The sequence below is a fragment of the Ostrinia nubilalis genome, chromosome 21 (assembly GCF_963855985.1).
Source record: "Ostrinia nubilalis chromosome 21, ilOstNubi1.1, whole genome shotgun sequence".
NCBI classification, from domain to species: domain Eukaryota; kingdom Metazoa; phylum Arthropoda; class Insecta; order Lepidoptera; family Crambidae; genus Ostrinia; species Ostrinia nubilalis.
In genome coordinates this window covers 937,654-954,220 of record NC_087108.1, presented here as the reverse complement: position 1 = coordinate 954,220, position 16,567 = coordinate 937,654, and the positions used below count along the sequence as shown (strand labels likewise).

At 39.3% G+C, this 16,567-nt stretch overlaps 1 protein-coding gene and 1 long non-coding RNA gene across 2 annotated transcripts in view; one reads left to right on the top strand and one right to left on the bottom strand.

The window, feature by feature from the left end:
* Positions 1-16,567, top strand: part of LOC135082018 (GAS2-like protein pickled eggs) — a 201,893-nt gene that overhangs the window by 10,775 nt on the left and 174,551 nt on the right. The window lies entirely within an intron of this gene.
* Positions 1-16,567, bottom strand: part of LOC135082033 (uncharacterized) — a 194,883-nt gene that overhangs the window by 171,732 nt on the left and 6,584 nt on the right. The window lies entirely within an intron of this gene.

Here is a 16,567-nt window from a genome sequence, read left to right as displayed (position 1 = left end):
ATTTTGATAGCAATAAGAGCTACTGGAAAAGTATATTCCTCAGATATTGAACGATTTTTCATTTCAAAGACTATTATGACTTGAACATACGATCCATTCAATCAATTCTGCCCAAAGCCCAGAATATGACCCTACTGTGATAGGTAATTATGTATGTAAATATGTTTTTTTTAAACCACAATAAGAATAAGAATAAGAATACTTTATTCAGCATAGAAAAATATAAAATAAAAATACAGTACGTATAACATTAAACTACAAGCTATGCTGAAGAGGCGTCCGCTCAGCTATATTCGCGACATAACAAGCGCCATGTCGAGAAGCTGGTTTTCAGCGGGATTTCTCTTCTACAATTTATTTATCGTAGACTTAAGAGGTACCTATAGGTCACTAGCGCTTTACTCGGTCAGTGCCTGGGGCACGGGAGGGTGTTTTTGTAGATCCTTCAAAATATCCTTTGTCACAAAATAAAAAAAATCAAAATCAAAAATATTTATTCAGTTTAGACCAGAAGTGGCACTTATGAACGTCAAAATTTAGTACCTACCTACTAAATCAGTGGTTCTTAACCGGTGGTCCGCGGACCACTGGTGGTCCCTGGAGGCATTCCAAGTGGTCAAAGACATCGTAATAAACAAGTGACGTGACGAGTCGAGTCATCACAACGCAAACGGCGCACAGTGTGCGATAAATAGACCTTCCCTTTCATAGGATTTTCAAGAAAAAAAAAATTGGTCCCTGACAAGACAGAAATTTGGTAAAATGGTCCCTCGTGACTTAAAGGTTAAGAACCACTGTACTAAATAATAATTCACATAATACATCATAGTATTATGTCAATGTCACCCCTCCCGTGCCGCTCCCATACCTCAGGCATTTACTGAATTAAGCTCTAGACATATATAATCCCATCAAAAACAATACTTGTCAAAAAAACCAAGTCTCGCAACTCAGTTGTTCTACGGTAAAAAGTTGTGAGATCCATGTAATACCAAGTCCAGGCCAGGAAATCTTTAACGTTTTACATAAATATATTGACTTGGCCATCGCATGAAAACACGTGTAAATTAAATTATTTAGTGCGATGGCCAAGTCAATAATTTATGTAAAACGTTAAAGATTTCCTGGCCTGGACTTGGTATTACATGGATCTCACAACTTTTTACCGTAGAACAACTGAGTTGCGAGACTTGGTTTTTTTGACAAGTATTGTTTTTGATGGGATCTCATTTCTTTTTGTATTTTGTAGACAGCAGTTATGTATCTAGAAAACTGGACCGAAATTGAAAAATTTTACTCGACTTGGCGGTTGCACTACCGTGCCCCCAAATCTCATTTCTTTTTGTATTTTGTAGACAGCAGTTATGTATCTAGAAAACTGGACCGAAATTGAAAAATTTTACTCGATTTGGCCGTTGCACTACCGTGCCCCCAAATATTTTAGTTTTTCCTTGATTCATACACCAAACACTACTTATATTCCAAATTTGAAGCTTCTAGGTCTGCTAGAAGTGCCTTAGAATTTTGATGATCGGTGAGTCAGTCAGTGAGTCAGTGAGTGACAAAATTAAGTAACTTTGACCCGTTATAATTCTTAAACTACTGGTTCAAATTGAATGAAATTTTAAATATACCGTGTCTTTACAATGCCTGCATAGCTAATGAAAATTCAGCCTTCTAGTTTTATCCACAACGAAGTTACAGGCAGTCGAAAATGGCCTGAATTGCTTCGAGAAAAGGATGGTACGGCCGTGCCGCTTTTTTGCTCGACTTGGTGGGGGCACTGCCGTGCCCCCAGATAGGCATCTTAAACACGGCAGCTTATTAAACTTGTGTGCATTCAAGCATATCGACATTTAAATTACGGCGGCGTTGATTCTTGTCTCGCTGTCGTTCAACATAACGATTTTACACAACTGGTGCGTGTCCATTCTAAAGCTTAATATCTATTAAAATGTAGATAAATCTATTAATTATTGGGTAGATAACTAGGAGAATTTTCCTTAAAAATCTTTGTCAGACATTAGGGTTGTACACTCGTTAGGAAAATAACTGAAAATATCGATAAAAGATAATGATATTTATTTTCGAATGTGGATCTAACTTCTAAAATGTTTATGTAATCATCTAAATAAATATGTCATTGGATCTTATGCAGCGTTATTTAATCCCAAACGTGTAGTAATATGATCATTATTATCATCATCATGCAGCTTCGTTTCAGCCAAATGACGTCCACTGCTGGACAAAGGCCTCCCCCAAGGTTTTCCACAATGAACGGTCCTGCGCTGCCCGCATCCAGGCTCTTCCCGCGACCTTTACCAGATCGTCGGTCCACCTAGTAGGAGGCCTGCCCACGCTACGTCTTCCAGCCCGTGGTCGCCACTCGAGAACTTTCCTGCCCCAACGGCCATCGTCTCTACGAGCTATGTGCCCCGCCCACTGCCACTTGATTTTAGCAATTCTGCGAGCTATGTCGGTTACTTTGGTTCTCCTGCGGATCTCCTCATTTCTGATTCGATCACGCAGGGAGACTCCGAGCATAGCCCGCTCCATCGCCCTTTGGGTGACCTTGAGCCTTCTTATGAGGCCCATAGTAAGCGACCACGTCTCAGCTCCGTATACCATCACGATTGACCTCTTTCTCGAAGTTGGATCTACCTAACTGGACTGTTTGTCCCAGGTATACATAATTGTCAACAACTTCGAGTGTAGAGTCTCCAACCTTCAGAGGAGTGGGTGCAACACGGACATTAGACATGATTTTTGTCTTGTCCATGTTCATTCTGAGGCCCACTTGTTGAGAGGCTCTACTGAGGCCATCGAGCATTGTGCCTAGATCCTTCAAGGTCTCAGCCATGACTACGATATCGTCCGCGAATCGAAGGTGGGTGATGTACTCGCCGTTGATATTTATGCCAAATCCGTTCCAGTCCAGAAGCTTGAAGACATCTTCCAGGGCGGTGGTAAACAGTTTTGGAGATATGACGTCTCCCTGTCTTACCCCTCGCTGCAACTGGATAGGTTTCGAGTCCCGATCCTGGAGGCGGACCGACATTGTGGCGTTTTTGTACAAACCCCTCAACACTTCGATATATCGATAGTCAATTTGGCACCTTTGGAGAGACTGTAGCACTGCCCAGGTCTCGACCGAATCGAAGGCTTTCTCATAATCCACAAACGCCAGGCAAAGTGGTTGATTATACTCCTCGGTCTTCTGTATAATCTGCCTTAGCGTATGTATGTGGTCTATGGTACTAAAGCCTTTTCGGAAACCGGCTTGTTCGGGAGGCTGGAAGTCGTCGAGCCTGCGAGCGAGACGATTCGTAATGACTCTTGAAAACAGCTTGTAGACATGGCTCAGAAGTGAGATGGGTCTATAATTCTTCAACAAGGTTTTGTCACCTTTTTTGAAGAAGAGTACCACCACACTTCCGTGCCATGTCGTAGGCGTTTTTCCTTCGAGGATGACGGAATTGAACAACTTCTGAAGAGCCCTTAGTACCGGCGTTCCGCCTGCCTTCAAAAGCTCAGCCGTGATTCCATCATCACCAGGTGCCTTTTTGTTCTTCAGCTGTTTGAGAGCCATTCTAATCTCGTACAGACTGACGTCCGGGATATCTTCGGTATAGTGTCGGGTCAGTCTAGCTCTTGGGTCCTCGGCTAGATTTGTGACAGGTGCGCGTACACTCGTGTATAGTTGTCCGTAGAACTTCTCAACCTCTTCCAATATCTCCGGCCCCGACGAAATGGCTCTGCCATCCTCTGTCTTCAGCTTGGTCAGTTGACTTTGACCAACAGACAGATCTCTTGCGAACACTTTAGAGCCCTTGTTTCGCTCAATCGCCTCTTTAATACGGTCTGTATTAAATTGGCGTAGGTCGCGAGTCAAAGACTTGGAGATCTGTCTGTTGAGGCGCCGATACTGAGCAGCATCTTCAGAGGACTGCATAACCAAGTTCCGTCTCTCTTCCATGAGTTGATTGGTGAGGTCAGAGATCTCTTTGGTTCCTTTTGAACGACGGGTTTTAAAGAACTTAGACCCAGTCGTTTGGACAATTTCCACGAACCTGTCATTGTATTGTAACGTTCTGAATAAATAACGTTCCCAAATACCAGACTAAATACAAATGAGTAGGTCATCTTCATAGAAAAGCACCGAGCGCGGTTTGTATGTGAGTGCGCCAATATACGTATTTACTCTGCAAATACCAAAGAATCGGCCCCCAGCGCCCGCGCAGCGCAACGCAACGCGTGGGACGGACGGTCAAGTACGGTAGCCGTGTTTTTGGACATGTCAATCATTAGATGTTGATTCATTCAACCTACGAATATGTCCATTAAGCAGACGAACGATCTGCTAAATACAGCGGCACATTAAACCACATATTTCTGTTGAAATATAGTTTCTATTACGACTGTTTAAGAAACATGATTAGCTTGATGTGCTGATGTACTGTAATGACTATATTGGGCAACTTTTGTGAGTTCATTAATCATTATACGATTGGATTGTAAGTGGATTGAAAAAAGAAACCGCGTGTCAAATGATAAATATATCGAAGTTATTTGTATGGGTAACTTGAAAGTAAAAGTTTATTGACATTCTTTGGAGGAATTGAAAGGAGGATTTACTATCTCCTTTTTAATGTTCTATTAAATTATTTAAAAATATTGGGTAATATGGAGTTATGCCAAAAGGGTCAGTGTTAAATCTAAAACCTTCTGTAGCACGAACTTCATAAATAACAGTCTCCAGATCATTATTATCATCATGACCAGTAAAGAAGCTAATTGAATTTAAAGTAAGCCTTTGGGCAAAGCCAACTTTGATAAATGAATTTACTCTGGTAGATGGTTACTGTATATTTTCATTTAATACTCGTATTTACCTGATGTTAGCTGAGAACATAACTGCATGGCATGGTTAACAGCCACTTAACTAATCTACTACTTGATAACAAGCTCTGATGGTGGATAATGAAGGTACTTAAGTACTCAAATCATCAGATCTCGTTACGCAAACTGATGTCAGAGGCGTGATCGTAATCCGATTGTGCTTACACCTGGCTTTGTAGCCTTTTGTCGTCCATTGTCGAGGATTGTCGTATACAGGGTGGCCAGGGAATTGACGTTCAAAGCTAAAATTTAGATTCCTTACATCAAGGTGTATCCAAATCACCCCATGAAAAACTGCTCAGGATAGAACATTATCTGTCCTGGTCAGTTTTTAACAATAGGTACTTAGAAGCCAACGGTTACCCATGTTTCGATACATGAAACGTTTGGATAGTAAAATCACGAAATTCTTAGAATATAATATATGGGAGTGATTTGGATTGGATACACCTTGATGTAAGAAATTTTAGATATCGGAATGGAGCATCAACTCCCTGGACAGTGGACACCCTGTATATTGTCGATCCAGTTAGACGCGTTGTTGCGCTAATTGGTGTAGATGCGTGTGCGCACACCCACGTGGGAAGCGGCCTTTGTGTGCGGTGTTGCTAGTAAATCAATTTGAACAGCGAAAAAAATGTTTTATCTGCTATGCTTGCCTATGAGTAGTTTCAGCATTGAGGTGAAGAAATAGTCGGATTATCCCTTGAAGTACCCGCGAATCGACACAATAAAAATCAATTGTTCCTTGTTGTTATGCGACAGCTTGTGGTTTGATGGGTTTTAGGTTATAATACAAGTCACTTGGCATTTAAAAAAGCAAATATAAGTCTTAATTATACTCTTTTCATCCGCTGGTCATTTATCTTTTACTGTAGAAATACGAACCCTTCAAATTATAAGCGAGAGATAGAAAGAGAGAAAAAACGAGGGATTTGATTTTGTTAGAAGGTAAAAAAAAGCAGTTTGTTTCATTGACTTATTCAAACTCATTTTTTAGACTTCCTGAAAGCACATGAAGACAACAATACACAAATGATACCAAAATAAATGTATTACATATTTAATTAATTACTTTTTTACTCTAGCAACCCAAAGCCAGGGTGTTCCACATTTTTTACCAAGGCGTTCTCTCCGCCCATCACTGTCTTCGATCATTCAACTTGCTACATTCGGTCCATGCAATCCTAACGATGTAGTTTGATTGAATTTGCATTCAGGTTATCATTGAAGTTCGGACTATCTAATCTATGTGTGTTATCTAAGGATTATGAATTTGAGACGTGTTAGAACATGCAATTATTTTTGCAAATTACATTTGCCAAATTCCATAGCTAATGAGAGAAAGAGCGGCAGAGATTAGGTGTCAAATTGCTTAATTTCTGTCTGTCAATGACGTGTGCTAAAAAGATAAGTTTTGAGCAATCACAATGAGATCTGTCGATGAATAATTTTATTCAAGTTTTATAAATTACTCAATAATCAATCGGTGTAGGCAGGTGTTACGACCACCTTACATACATAGAGACATTTTTTATAGCCTTATTCTATGTATGTATTATCAATAATGTCAATTCATAATTAAATATATGTATTAAACTCAATGTCAAACTTTTGTTTCAATCACTCACAGTAGGTTTACTCCGAGACGATGAACTGTAATATACGTAATTTAGGTACCTACAATATGTTGCATTTAGTTGGAATACCATGGTCAATTTAGGTTTTAGTTAACGTAAAAGTTTAACGTCCTGACTTCCGAATTCCATTTCAAGTAGTTATTGGATAAAAATGTCATAACTAGATAAAATGGCGCCCAAAATATTTTAAGCCTACATTATCCGTGCTGTTATCGAAAGGGAATAGATAATTTATCATTTGTTTACATTCCTGTTCACATTATATCGATGTAATTACACGTTTCCATCGATTTATTTATGAGTTGTATCTTATGCTCACTACACGGATGTCATTATAAATTAAACTGCTCTGCATTGCTAATTCACTAATCCTTCACGGTGGTATTAATGTGTTTTAGATTATCATCTGAGTTACAAATTATAGCCTCAAATGTAGTGCGTTTATTGAATAACATTAATTATGCAAAATATAGACAAGACAAATTGAAATCAAATATCTATTACTCAATTTTGACTAAAATTTTACGCTTAAAAACGAGAAACAATGAAATTTATTATTTATTTCATTGGGGGCCCTATTTAAGTATGTAAACTTTGTAATTTTATAGGTATTACACACAAACACACACACAGGATATTTTTTTTTGTAACAACGGTCACTTTAAATTTTATCGACAAAGCTACATCAATCTTATGCTGACAATTTGGATTATCCCAGACTCATCTAAATGACTTTGGAGCCTTTTAAGAAATACCATTCTTCGTGGTCGATTTAATTCCCATTTAACTTAAAAAGTTGAAGTTATTTTTTCTTGGGTGATTCAGGTACCCAGGAGTTTTGTTTTGCACGTAGCTTTAATGCAGAAGGGTTAGCAAGAATTTATTGTAGCTTTTCTGGTACATAACTGCAATATCATTCAATAAATAAATAAAAAAATATTGATAATTTTATCGACACCGGCACATCACTAGCAAGCCGCATGCGGGCGCGAGGTTTATTATCCATCGTGTAAACATATGGTGGCTGGTGCAGACTGCGCCCGCTGTAAGCCCGCCAGTTGTTACTGTTTGTCTGTCTGCGCTGGTTTTAGATAACTATTGTTTACAAAAAACTTTTTATTGAGTAAACTGCTTTGGAAGTTAAATGAAACTTTGTGTTGTAAATCTGTATTTGTTTAGAAATAGAAACATTGGTTAACATAAAATAGAGAAAACTTTTAGAAACCTATGAAAAAACAAATTAACAAAGCTAATATGCCAGTGCTATAGCATGTAGCTATATGTCGTATAGCATGTAGCTAATTCGTCAGTGAATAATTGCCACTAGTACCTAGTGGTCTAAATTGAATAAAATATTTTTGATTGAATAAGGATTAATAAATATAGGATGAGGATTTATGACGTTTTTGTAGACCGTTTAACTGTATAAAACCTAGATTAACTAGCCTTCGCTCCACGACGTTTGCCACATTGTTTAATTCTAAATAAAAAAAAATGAACATCGGGTATAAACATACCTACTTATAAATAAGTAGGTACTTTTGTGTAAAAATCTGTACATACTCTTAAATCCATGGCAATATTAATATTACTAATCCCCAAACGTCTATTCCTAGCCTAAAATCTGTCAGCTAAGGCTGAAAATTGCCCGGAAATATGCTATTTCAGCAGACTACCTGCAGATTTGACCTAGTTTCAGATATGAAACGAGGCTGAAAATACTGCCAGATTGAAATGTCTGAGATTTTTTGATGAAAAGAGCTTTTATAGTCTATTGCGCTTTGATGTTTTACTAATGTGTCGAGCGACGTTTTTAAAAGTAACATTAAAGACTTGAAACTTTTACGGTTAAGAAGTTTTATTATTTTTAATTCAATCGGGTTTCCTTTGCTTGAATTGATATTATGGATCGATGCCTGACAGGATAAGATTTTCTTGGCTTTGAGTAAGTGTGTTGAAAGACAAAAAGCTACATAGGTAGCACAAAGACTAAACAATGAAAAATATAATTAAAAGTCAAAGTCAAAGCTTTTATTTGCTTAGGCCCTTTCCAGGGTTCTTATACACGTCCCAAATATAGCTTGCCCTACCACCACTTCGGGACAACATAATTATGGGCTGGTGCTTAGAAGAAGTGGCGGAAGAAACTTAATTCAAACGATGCTTGCAGTGAAGCAGCAAATCGAACGCACAGTATTGAATAGAGCTCTGTGATTGGTTCATGTGTCACCCTGTGCGTCCACGCGTACTGTGAGACCGCATAGTAATGTTAATGACCTTTGTCAGCGTAGGTTTATGTAAAAAGTACTGGACAAAAGCTTATGTAAGTAGAATTTAGTTAAAGCGTCGTAATTTTCTAATTAAACCAGTAATTCAATTTGGTCATTCACCATCCGTTTCCGTCCAGATTGCCCGCAGGATCCTCGGTCACATAACTCATACATCGTTAAAGTTTAACGTCCCTGCATCTGTGTAGCCTTGTTTCCTTCCCTTCGTGTTGGACAGTCATAAGGCTCGGTTTCCACCAAAGCGGAGCGGAGAAGAGCGGAGCGGTGCGGAGGCGAGAGGAGATATAAGATTTTAAACTTTCGCGTTCCATCTCAACTAAAATAGAAAGACACGGGTCTTAACGCGACGCTATGGTGCAGCCGTGGTCGCAAGCAGACTTGCAGACAGACGAAACGTCAAGCCGTGAGTAGGACATAATGTAACTCATCAATATACTATTTTACGAGAAGAGATGTGCGGCGAAGCTTGCAGTCTATTTCCACCAAAGCGGAGCGGAGAAGAGCGGAGCGGTGCGGAGACGAGAGGAGATGTGCGGAGAAGTTGGCACGCTATTTCCACTAAAGCGGAGCGGAGCAGAGCAGAGCGGTGCGGAGACGAGAGATGTACGGAGAAGGCACGCTATTTCCACTAAAGCGGAGCGGAGAAGAGCGGAGAAGAGCGGAGCGGTGCGGAGACGAGAGGAGATGTGCGGCGAAGTTGGCTATTTTCACCAAAACGGAGCGGAGAAGAGCGGAGCGGTGCGGCGACGAGAGATGTGCGGCGAAGCTGGCCGGCTATTTGGACCAAAGCGGAGAGGAGAAGAGCGGAGCGGTGTGAAGGCGAGAGGAGATGTGCGGTGAAGTTGGCAGGCTATTTGGACCAAAGCGGAGAGGAGAAGAGCGGATTGGTGAGGAGACGAGAGATGTGCGGCAAAAGTGGCAGTCTATTTCCACCAAAGCGGAGCGGAGAAGAGCGGAGCGGTGCGGAGATGAGAGGAGATGTGCGGCGAAGCTGGCACGCTATTTCCACCAAAGCGGAGCGGAGAAGAGCGGACAGGTGAGGAGACGAGAGATGTGCGGCGAAGCTGGCAGGCTATTTCCAACAAAACGGAGCGGAGAAGAGCGGAGCGGTGCGGCGAAGCTGGCCGGCTATTTGGACCAAAGCGGAGAGGAGAAGAGCGGAGCGGTGTGAAGGCGAGAGGAGATGTGCGGTGAAGTTGGCTATTTCCAACAAAACGGAGCGGAGAAGAGCGGAGCGGTGCGGAGACGAGAGATGTGCGGCGAAGCAGGCAGTCTATTTCCACCAAAGCGGAGCGGAGAAGCGCGGACCGGTGAGGAGACGAGAGGAGTTGTGCGGCGAAGCTGGCAGTCTATTTCCACCAAAGCGGAGCGGAGAAGAGCGGAGCGGTGCGGAGGCGAGAGGAGATGATGTGCGAGCTGTGCGTAGCTGTCAGCTGTCAGTCTATAGCTATCTATGAAACACCGCACCGCTCCGCTCTTCTCCGTACCGCCGCCGTTGACAAATTCTACAGAAAAACAAGTGAAGACCACACGGGAAAAACAAAGAATGTAAAAAAACTACAATTAAGAGAAAAACAGTTTTTAAAGGTAGTTTGAAAATCTATATTTCTTTCATTTTAGACTCTTTTATGTGAGATATTGAAACAACTTATTACTGTGTTAACATATGCTTTGCCTGTACTTCTAAAACTCGATTTGTTTAAATAAGTTTTAAGTTATGGTCCATAATATAACCGTTTCTTGCCATGGACAAACAAACACAAATTGAACTATTACAGTTGACCACGACGATTTTACCCAATTCTGATTTTTGAAATAGAATGTTTCCCTAAAAAGCTAACAGATGGCATTAAAAAGTAAGTTTCACAAAAATGGTGACATTCATTGTTTTTCCCGTGTGGTCTTCAAGTGCGCTCGACACTTCTCTGCTCTTCTCCGCTCGATCCATTTCCATCGAAGCGGAGCGGAGGGGTGATGTGCAAATAATGGAATCTGATTGGTTATTCAAAAAACTTCTCCGCTCTTCTCTGTGGAAACCGGGCCTAAAGACAGACAGACATTGTTAAGGGAATTTGAAGCTTGGTAGTTAATTGTATGGTTTAGATTTCAGTGTGGGGGTTGTCGTTGTTTTACTGCTTTAACAGACATTGTTTTTACCGTTAGTTTGTTTGATGTAACGTCAGCTAAGCTTCTTGATGTTTACCATAATTATAAATACAATGTTTCAACTGTCACAGGAATTTTAAACTGTGGCTGCCACCTACTTATCTGGTGATAAGGTGAACAGTTTTTTTGTGTGTATAGTAGGTACTTACATATTATGTCACTCGTAAAATGTAAAGATCTAGAAAAGTGCGCTTTAGTACTATATTATACTTGTATGTTAGTACTGGCTGATTTATTTATTTATTTATTTATTTATTTATACTTCAGCACATAAAGTAACAAATGCACTGTGGCGGACTTAATGCCGGATGGCATTCTCTGCCAGTCAACCACGGGTCATGCAGAAAGAGTAAGGCGGTGCAAAAAATTAACATTTTTGATAATAAACCTACTTACATAAGATTACATAAAATAAATAACATAATACAAATAAATATAATAGACATACACATAAATACATAAACATAATAATATTATAGATGTACACATCACTCATGTCTGAGATAGCGAGAAAATTGAGAAAAAAAGGTCATTTATCCTGAAGCTGAAATTATTACTAGGACGTTACAAAGTGTCAAAGTGTATTTTTGCGAGGCTTCCGGCGACTGGGACCGCAGTTAACTAGGACCGCGGTCCCAGTCGCCGGATCCATAAAAAAATAATAATTTTCTTCCGGCGACTGGGACCACTCATAGATAACTTAAAAGAAAATATTATTCAATCCAAAATCGGTACAGTACTAAAATCCATGAGTGGTCCCAGTCGCCGGAAGAAAAATATTTAATTTTTACGCATCCGGCGACTGGGACCGCGGTCCCAGTTAATTGCGGTCCCAGTTGACGGAATCCTCATTTTTGCAATCATTCACTTTCAAAGACTTTTTGGTACTTACGTCTAATCTTAACCATTCATCCTGTAAAATATGAAATAACTTCACACCAGAACTTCATAGCTCCATAAAGTTATGAAACTTCCTTTCGAACCATAAACAGAAACATAACATTATGGTCGAACCCAGCGGCCATCTGTAATGCACATCTATAAAAAGGCGCGTAAAGTGAGACGAACACCACCACCTCGCGTGATGGGATGCGCAAACGCAGCTCGCATGCAGGCGGTAGGGTTAGCACAAGTACGATAATCAAAACAAATGAAAATCAAATCAAAAATATTTTATTCAATTTAGACCACTAGTGGCACTTATGAACGTCAAAATACAATAAATAACAAAATTGGCCAAGTGCGTGTCGTGCTACGCGGTGTGTAGGGTTCCGTAGTTGTCCGTCGTTAACACAATATATTTCAGAACGGAACCCTAAAATACATACATACGTTACGTACATACATACATACGTTACGTACATACATACATACCTTGCTAAATCATAACCCTCCTTTTGCTTTGCCGTAGTCGGGTAAAAAGGTAGCTCTTATAGGGCACTTTACATGTCTCCTTATCTTTTGGGCTCTACCAGCGATTCGATTACCGTCGTCTATAAGGGACTTACCCCACCACACTTTCCCACCACTGCGATGTATAGCCAGGATCTACAGCTTAGCCTCCAATGAAACCCAACTGGTGAAGGTTGAGTAGTCCCGAGGGATAGTAGCTAACTGTCTTGGAAGCAACGAATTTAATCAAAATACTATAGGAGGAGTTCGACATATAAGTAATAGACTTTGCAGCGGATTGCCATAGACTGGTAGGTACCAAAGAATGTCCAGGCTATGTAGCTCGTAGTTTCGTCGCAATAGACTTTGGAGAATACCATCAGGTTTTAATGGGTCCCCCGTTTGGCAGGGAGAGTTCCAAAAACCCACTGGTACTTCCAGACAAATCATATTTTTCTGTTTAAAATGCATTTGCTGCTGAAAAAAAAACTATATTTTCATTTTTGAGATGGGAGTGTGGAAGTTTAAGGTTTTCTTCGGATGCACTATAATATGATGCCTCTTCATTGGTGAATTCTAAATCCCCTTTAGGTAGATAGATAGGTAAGCAATAAAAATTAACCCGAAGGCGGTAGCAGATCAATGGTTTCCTATATCTTTTCAGAGCAATCTTAGGGCAGCCCTGATACACGCTGCGCGGGCGCACCATATGGCGCGTATTTCGGTCGCTGCATTAGAGGGGACGTCCTAATGCACTCCATTCATTCATACATGTCCATATCTACATGTGTATGTAGGTGCTCTGACTAAATTATGTAATTTCTTGGTCTTTAATTTAACACTAGCTTTTGCTCGCGGCTTCACCCACGTGAAATTTGTTTGTCACAGAAGATCGTCATAAATTATAGCCTATATGTTATTATGGGTTATAAAGAATAATACTGTAAAGTTTCATCAAAATCCGTTCAGTACTTTATGCGTGAAAGAGTAACAAACATGTTAACATCCAGACATCCATACAAACTTTCGCATTTAAAATATAGTAGGATCATCATCAACAACAGCCCTTTACAGTCCACTGCTGGACTATGAACTTCCTCCACTATAGTGGAGGGTTTTGAAACTGAAAAACATCAATCTTTTAAACTGCGATCTCCAACCCGCCTGCCAAGCGTGGGGATTTTATATATTTTATTTTATTTTATTTTATTTGTTTAACACGGATTATGGTCTTTTATTACTAAGAGCAAATATTTCAATCATAGGATAACTGAATAATAAAATTGACGTTTGGATAATAATATTTTCCGTACAAAGCTGTCAATTTGTTAAACTTGTACTGTCTAGTCTCTTTTGTATACGAGTATTTCCTTCTTTTCTTATCTTGTGTGGTGTGCAATAATTGTACAATAATGTTATGTGTGTGTTCCATCTGTCTATCTATCTACTGACAGCTAACAGGCCCTACGATTCAATCCTTGTCCAAATCCGGATTGTAACTGTCAAATTCAATTCAGTTTTAGCTTAAAAAATTTAAATTTAAATATCCACAACATTCGATGCCTTTACACTTAAATATTGTTTAAATAATCCTATAAACAATATGAAAATGATGTAAAAATACCGAAAACCGCAGATATTTTGACTAATAACCGACCGAATATAGAAATCCAGCATTAGTCTCTAACCTAATTATGAAATCGTTCTTATAGCTCAATCAGTTTTGATCCCCATTTTCAATTTCTAAACACTATGTCATTACACTATTAACTTCTACGGCAATTATCGGTAAATATAATACTAATAATAACTGCATTTATCGCAATCGTTATCCATTCAGCGTAATTATATGAGACATAATCCAATTATTAATATAAATTCAAATTTAACTGTCTGTCTGCGAAAATTCTGTGGTACCTATACAAAGAGCAGAAGGTAGATAGCAAATACCAGCGTCACATCCTGAAAATTATCCAGTTTCTCACTGCAGTTGTATTCACAACAACAATTCAAAGGCACAGCGTTGAAAAGAGCTCTGTGATTGGTTCGTGTGTCACCCTGTGCGTCCACGTGTACTGTGAGACCTCATAGTAATTTTTGTGAATACGGGCGATACTTTCTTCAGGAATCAAACTGGATTTTCAGGGCAATGCGAGTGGAACCACGGGCAGGACATTGTATAGGTAATGCATAAGAAAATACGTCGTAATTTGTTGAAATACGCATACGACTGTGAACCTTAAGTTCAAGTGCAAAGGTATGTAGGTAAAGTACTGATTAAGAAATATCTTTATTAATAAATGTAAATGGTATTATAAATCTAAGGCTTATCAATAAAATGGCTTTTACCTTCGTTTGTACAGTCGGTTAAAAGTTTAAAATAAAAATTCATAAAGAAAATATTGATAAAACTCTAAAATCCGTAGGTAGCCACTAATCGTTTCAGATCATAAAATATAGATTATCAAAAAGTTCGCTTCCAAATGCTTAGAAAATTTTTGCTTTGAGTAAATCAACGCTGTAACTCCTGTGCAGCCAGGATCTACAACTAGACCACCAATAAAAACTCCAACAGTGAAGGCCAGTAAGTTTGTCCCAGGAGAAACTCTAACTCTATAAAATTGGAATCAAATCCGACCAGTGAAAGTCAAGCTTTTCCCGGGGAAAACATTCTTTTGGACCGCAAGAATGAAAATCAGAAGAAAATATTTATGACAAAAACATGCAAGATTTAGTATGGTGTTTCAAATCGCCGTTGACTGTACTGAAGTCCACTTCCATGGTCCGATAAGACCAGCTTTGTGCAAATAATTGCACTTACTGGCTTATTGTGGTAATTGACATTTGTCACGCATATTACCTATTTAGGGCTGAACCTTACGTAGGGCAGTACTCGAGACAAAAATTAGAAAGTTTCTCGGATACATTTTAAACTCGTTATAAACTGTACTTATTTTTTATTCGTCGTCCGTATTGTCACAAATTCCCGCATTTATAAATTAACTAGCTTTTGCTCGCGGCTTTGCCCGCGTGAAATTCTGTTTGTCACAGAAAAACTATCACGTGCGTCCTTGTTTCAAAAACTGGGATAAAAACTATATCATGTCCTATCCCGGGACTCTAACCTATTTCTATAACCAAATTTCATCAAAATTGGTTCAATGGTTAGGCGTGACGTGTAACAGGCAGAGTTACTTTCACATTTACCTATAGTATTAGCAGAGACTGATAAAGATCCACGAAGAAAAAACACGTGAAAATTTTATTTTAAATTATTTGAACTTTGGTTTTATAGGCGGAACAAACTCGTGTATGAGTATAAGCAATCACCGGTGCCCATTCAAAAAGATTTCCCTCGGCGAATCGTTAGACAACAAATCAAATTTTCCGACTATAACCCATCTGTCACTTGATACTAGCGGACAAGTGCGAGTTTTGATAGCGCATGTAGGGTTCCGTCGACGCGACGCTGAAAATATTTCAAACTTTCGCGTTTCATTTCAACTAAAATACCTACAGATTAAATCAAAAATATATTTTTTATCCACAACGAGGAAGCTCTTGGCCTGTATCTCACCTGATGGTAAGTGATGATCAGGCCGAAGGTGGAAGCGAGCTTCACCCGGAATCTATTTATTCAATTTTGACCAGTATTTTGGCACTTATGAACTGCGAGTACATGTAAGTCATATAAATATTACGCGTTATTGAGACCCATGTTTTTCTATTTTAACTAAAATATTATCCTATTTTAGTAGGTACCTACCTAGTACCTACTTTTGAGGGCCACCTAGCTCTACATTTTTTTTCCAAACTTGCTTATCTTTGTAGTTTGTTGGATAATTACGAAAACGAAATAGACTGAGTTTCTTGCGCTGCTTCTTCTCAGCACTGGCCCATTTTCTTTTCCCGAAGCAGTGGTAGAATTAAAGTAGGTTATGTGTAAAAGAGCTTTTTAAAAGCCTTACAAAAATTAATGAATATTAAGATTTTTTATTTTTTTGCACAAACATCAGACACGAGTGGGTTCAATTCCCGCCTTAGGCAGTTCGATTTTTTCAAGTTGTTTATTTAAAATTATACACGGGAGTTTTTAAAAAAACTTCTGTGGAACCCTAAGAAGGGTGGTTAAAGTTACGAGGGCGATTCTAAAACACTGTTTGAGTTGATAAGCCCCGGGCG